The sequence below is a fragment of the Hirundo rustica genome, chromosome 16 (genome assembly GCF_015227805.2).
Source record: "Hirundo rustica isolate bHirRus1 chromosome 16, bHirRus1.pri.v3, whole genome shotgun sequence".
Taxonomy (NCBI): domain Eukaryota; kingdom Metazoa; phylum Chordata; class Aves; order Passeriformes; family Hirundinidae; genus Hirundo; species Hirundo rustica.
The window spans coordinates 12,508,219-12,514,172 of record NC_053465.1 but is presented as its reverse complement, the minus strand read 5'-3'; positions in this window follow the sequence as shown (position 1 = coordinate 12,514,172).

Sequence of the window (5,954 nt, the reverse complement as noted above, 5' to 3'; positions counted from 1 at the left end):
CAGAGCACCCTGGGGCCAGCAGAGCACCCTGGGTTGGGCAGAGCACCCCGGGGCCGGCAGAGCACCCCGGGTCTGGCAGAGCACCCCGGGTCTGGCAGAGCACCCTGGGGCTGGCAGAGCACCCCGGGGCTGGCAGAGCACCCTGGGTCGGGCCCTGCGTTCAGGACAAGTGGCTGGTGCCCAGGAGCTGGGGTCAGTGGCCCCCGAATCACAGGGGAAGAGCCAGGAGGGGTGGGCAGGAGTCTCTGCTGTGCCACCAGCGGTGCCAGCTGTGCCAGCACCCCCACAGCAGGGAGGCGTCCCGGTGTCCCACGTCTGTCTGTCCAGAGTGCAGTTTTTGTCTGTCTGTCCAGAGTGCAGTTTTGCCTCCAAGTGCCCGCGTGGGAAATTGCAGGGACGGTCCCGCACGGCTTGGAGAGGTGTTTGTGTCACTGCAGCGGCTGAGCCGGCACGGGCAGGGGGACACTGGGCAGGAATTGTTCCCTGGGAGGGTGCCGAGGCCCTGGCACAGGGTGCCCAGTGCAGCTGTGGCTCTGTGGCTGCCCCTGGATCCCTGGCAGTGCCCAAGGCCAGGTTGGATGGGACTTGGAGCAGCCTGGGACAGTGGAAGGGGTCCCTGCCCATGGCAGGGGTGGGATGGGACTTAAGGTCCCTTCCCAAACAAATCAGAGGATTCTGCAGGCACAGCAGAGATGATGGGCCAGGGCAGGGCAGCAGGACAAGCTTTTAGGCTGTGTCTCTCTGGACAGCCCAGTCTGAACCCCACTGGTGCCTGGGACACTTGGGATCCTGAAGCCAGGGTGCTGCCAAGCCAGCGCCACAGAAAGCCCGAGAAGCCTCAGTTCCACCTCGTCCCAAAGCCATCTCCTCCCCAATGCCCACAGGGGAGTCCCAGGAGCTGCAGAGGTTTTGGAGAACTCGCTGTGGATGGGGAAGATCTGCCCGAGCCCTGCACATCTCATCCCTGTTTGCTGCTGACCAAATCCCTCTGAAACCTCCTCCTGTCACACACGGGAGCTGCTTACAGAGGAGGAGGGGCCAAGAGCAGGTGAACAGCTCAGCAAAGGGCAGGAGAACCCCCAGGAGAGCAGGAGAGCCCCCAGGAGAGCAGGAGAACACCCAGGAGAGCAGGAGAGCCCCCAGGAGAGCAGGAGAACACCCAGGAGAGCAGGAGAGCCCCCAGGAGAGCAGGAGAGCCCCCAGGAGAGCAGGAGAACACCCAGGAGAGCAGGAGGGGGACACAGAGCCAGCTGCATCCACCCCTCCTTTGCTCCCAAGGGACAGACAGCAAGGGAAGCTCTCGGCCACAGCTCTGAGGTGACACAGAGGAGGTCACCAGGTTCCCATAGTGCAGACAAGGAAAGGGAAACCTCTGATAACGCCCTGAAACATGGTCTCAAAACCCTGCCAGCCGAGCAGACTGGGAGATGTCCAGCTGGGCTTGAGGCCTGGAGCCAGGGGAGGGGGAGAGGAACGGGGTTGGGCTGCTGAGAGCCATAAGATTTGGAAAGCATCACTTTGATTTAATGGACCTTGATGTTTGAATATCGCTCTTTTCTTTGCCACGGGGCTGAGCAGCGAGCAGGATTTAGAAGGGCAAGAGCTTTCCAGATGAGCAGTGCCATTTTGTCATAAGAACCAAAAAAACTGATAAAAATGAGCAGGGGAGGGAGGGAGGGGGTGCTGGGCTCACACACAAATGTTAACCTGAGAGCCCTCTCAGCAGGGCCCTAATAAAGGGATTAACCTGTTCTATCAATTAGTGGTGTTTCACCTCTCGAGTGGGAATCAACTCCTCCTTACAGACTAATTCCATAAACACGCTGCATTCGGGGTGAGCCGAGTGCTTCCAGTGAGAGGAACGAGATTTCAGCACACCCCTGCAAAGGGATTAGGGAGAGTGGCCTCTGGTGTCGGCATCTGTGGGGCTGGAGCCACTTTGGCACAATAACCCAAGGGGCTGGGACGCTCTGGGGGCACCCCAGGGTGGGGAGCGCATCCCAGGGGAGCTCTGGAGGGATGGAACCACCCTGGAGAACCCACAGCCAGGCAGCCCCAGTGCAGCCAAGGGGGTCCCGGCCCTCCCTGCTCTTTGGGTGCCCTGAGCTGTCAAACCCTCACCTGGCACCAGCGAGCCAGAGGTGTCCCCAGCACCCCGGGATGTGGCACTGGGCTTGTGCCTGGGGGTGGAGCAGCTGCAGCATCACCGGGGCGCCCAGTGGGGCTCTTGGTGGGGTTTAGCACAGGGGGCAGGTCCGAGGGAGCGAGGGAGAGCAGGAAGAGAGGAGCACAAGAGGTTTAGCCCTGGCTGTGACCTCCAGGCCAGCAGGAGGAGGCTGTGCAGGGGCTCCCACAGCACCCAGGGCAGCACCGTGGCACCCTCAGCCCTGCGGGGCAGCTCACGCCTGGGACACCTGCAGGACTGCAGAGCCTCAGGGCCCAGTTAGGGCGGGGAAAACTGGGAGCACATGGATCCAGACAGTCATTTGAGGAAATCAGGGAGCTGGGATGAGTGAAACAAGGTCAGCTGGGCCCAGAGCAGGACCAGGCCCCAGGGGTGAGGTGTCACAGCGAGGGGGAATGTGGCAGCAGGGGAAGGCACCTGATTTATGGCACTGCCGGCCACGACCTCTCACTCCCAAGGAAATGCCACGTCCCGTGTGCTGCTCCAGGGGACACTTCCCTGCAGGCAGAGCAGCCAGGGATCTGAGGGCATTTTCTGGAGAAGGTGTGCGTTTCCTCAAACACTTCAAGTACCAAATTGTAGATGATAGATTTTAGTGAGGCCATTCCCCTCAGTGCATCCTGAGGGGCTCCCTGGCAGGGTCCTGGACCCACCTGCTTCCATGTGAGGCCAAAGGCTCTCCAGAGAGCTCTCAGCACCAAGCACCTCCCCAGAACCCACTACTAACACACTACTAACCCATTACTAACTCACTACTAACCCACACACGCATTAACAACTCACCAGGGGAGCAACTGAACAGCAATTTGCCCCCGCAGCGGCTGATGGAGCTCCTCTTTCCCTGCCTCTTTAACACTGCACTGAAGTTAAATGTCAGTGTCTTAGAACAGTCCCAGGAGAGCATCTCCTGGAGAGGAGAGCAGGAAGGGCTCACAGGAGAGGCATTCATGCACCTGGAAAGGTGAAGCTCCAGCTGGAGATGGGTCTGACAGAGGGCAGCCCTGGGCAGAGCTGTGGATTCCCATTATTCCCCAGGGAACAGTCCCCCAGCTGCTGCACAACCTATCCAGCCCCAGGGGTGATGTCTGCTCGGGTTTATTTATCCTTGGTTTATCCACCTCACCTCGGCCTCTCTTGCCCAGGTTTTCCAAGTGCTTTGTGAGTGTTCACTGTTCCAAAGGTACAAACACAGATCCTCAGTGTCAATGGACTCTGAGCCTTGAGCAGCCACCAGGGAGGGATCTCCTTCCTGATTCCTCTGACCCAGATGTGCAGCACAAACACAAAACACTTCCCTGGCCCTCCCAGCATTGTGCTTCCCTTGGATCCCAGCACAAATGCCACGTCCTGGCTTCTCCACCTGCACAACAGCCACTCTCTGTGCTGAAATATTCCAAGGGAAAAGCAGAGATGAGACCCTTCAGCCCAGTCTGTATTTTCACAGAGTCCCAGAATGGTTTGGGTTGGAAAGGACCTTAAAGCCCATCCAGTGCCACTTTTTCATGTCCAGGGACACCTTCCACTGTCCAGGCTGCTCCAAACCCCATCCAACCTGGCCCTGGACACTGCCAGGGATCCAGGGGCAGCCACAGCTTTTCACTCTGCTTTAAATGAATCATCCTCATACACACATACAACAGTGACAGAGGAAAAAAAAACAAGGATTTTCTGTTGCCCTGGGTTTTAGTCTTCTGATGTTTACATTCCTGTAGTGGAGTCTTCTCCCACTTTAACATAAACAAAGAGTTGTTTTTCACATTCCTCTCTGATGAGGGACAACTGATGGACTTCTAGCCTGGCCAGTGGGGTGCAGAGGTGATAACATGTTCTCCAATCCCTGGTCATTGTCCAGAATCTATATAAACGAGGCCACGTGAATAAACTGCCCTTCTTTTTGCCCTGACGACTGAAGTGTGACTATCATTTCTTTTCGTGTCCTCCACCAACAATTTTCCATAAACTGAAAGCACCTGGATCCCAGATTTCCGCTCGCCTCCTTTGACAGCTCCACGAGAAAACACCGGCACAGCTGACACGTGAGCTGTTGAGGTTAATCGAGCTGAGTTTCCCAGCAGGATCTGGAGTGGCTTTCCCAGGAAAATGGGCTGAGTGGCACTGAGTGGCAGTACAGAAGCTGCTGGCAGGCACAGCTCCCTCCTCCACTGCCCCGTGGGGCTCTGCACAGGGAGGTTCTGCCCTCAGAACCACTCGGAGCAAGGCAGCAAAATGCTCACCGTAAACATTGCAGCTGCCCACTGAGCAGTGGATACGGGGTTCAGGGACACCCAAAGAGGAAAGGTGGTCAGCCCTCAGACACTGTTAAACTGAAGGAGTAAGGAACCACCCCAGGATTGATTAACAGGATTGTAGCATCGTGCTGCTGTGTCCCTGAGAGCAACCTGCACCTTCGGGGCCCGGTGAGCTCTGCTGATAAAGGGCTGAGATAAAGGAGAAGGGATTCCCTTTGGAAACCCCAGCACTGTTCATTGTCTGCATCAGTACAGCCTCCAGGTGCTCCAGGGACCAGAGCCAGCGTGGGGCCAAGGATACAGGGTTATACACCAGATAAAAGCCGTGTCTCTGAGGGTCAAGGTCCAACAGGAACAGGGAAACGTGGTGCAGGGGGTGGTTAGGAACCGGGGGGACTAATGGGATCACAGGGGTGTGGTACTGCAGCAGAAATAACCCAGTGGGGTTCCAGGGAAGGCAGAACACTCTGGGTGTGCATATATGGTAACGGGGTGACAAACTTAACAAACCAATAGAACAACAAAACCTAAGAAATAGCCACACGTGGCTGCAAAGCCCCACGGGAGGGAGCTTTTCCTCACCCTGACCTCACAGGGGATCTTTCCCCATTTGCCCGAGTCCCTCCAGGGCGAGGCACAGCTACCCGGGGGATAAACCCCTGAGCCTCCACAGAGGATGAAGAAGGTTGTAGGGGCTGAGGCTGCCATGATCAGAGTAAGCAGGAAGCCCAAGCCAGTCCCTGCTGCGTTCCCCTGCTGTGCTCAGGTGAAGCGAGCAGCAAAGCCGAGCTCCCCCAGGGACAGCGGGGCTGCCGCTCCCACAGCAGCACACTGCACAGCTGTGCTCCTGGGGTGGGGTTTTCCCCTCCCAGCTCCACCTGAATGCTCCTGGTGGGATACTTCCCTGCATTTGAGATGCTCCCCTGTAATTCCTAGAATAAAACAGAGCTGCTTTAACAACACCTGTTAGCACGGTGCACAGCAGAGATCATTTCCATGATGAAAAACAAAGCCAAGGCCCCAGCTCTGTCCCTAAACCTCTTGCTTTGAGCTTAATTCAGCTGATTTTTGCTTAGTGTGGGGATTTTCCCACAGAACAGAATCCCAGGATTCTGTTGGAAAATCCCAGGATTCTGAAGTTGGAAAAGCTCTCCAATGTCATTGAGTCCAACCTGTGCCTGATCCCCCCCTTGTCACCAGCCCACAGCACTGAGTGCCACATCCAGCTGTTCCTTGAGTATCTCCAGGGATGGGGACTCCACCGCTTTCCTGAGCAGCCCCTTCTACAGCCTGACAACCCCTTCCATGAAGAAATCCCTCCTGATGTCCAACCTGAACCTCCCTTGACACAGTTTGAGGTTCTCTCCTCTCGTCCTGTCCTTTGTTCCCTGGGAGCAGAGCCCAACCGTAGCTCAGCAGGCTTTAGAGTGGATGTCCCTCATTGGAAAGAGGCCAAACTACACCTAAACCACAGCCAGATCCCTTAAACAGCACACAGAACTGACCACAGCAGCCACAGG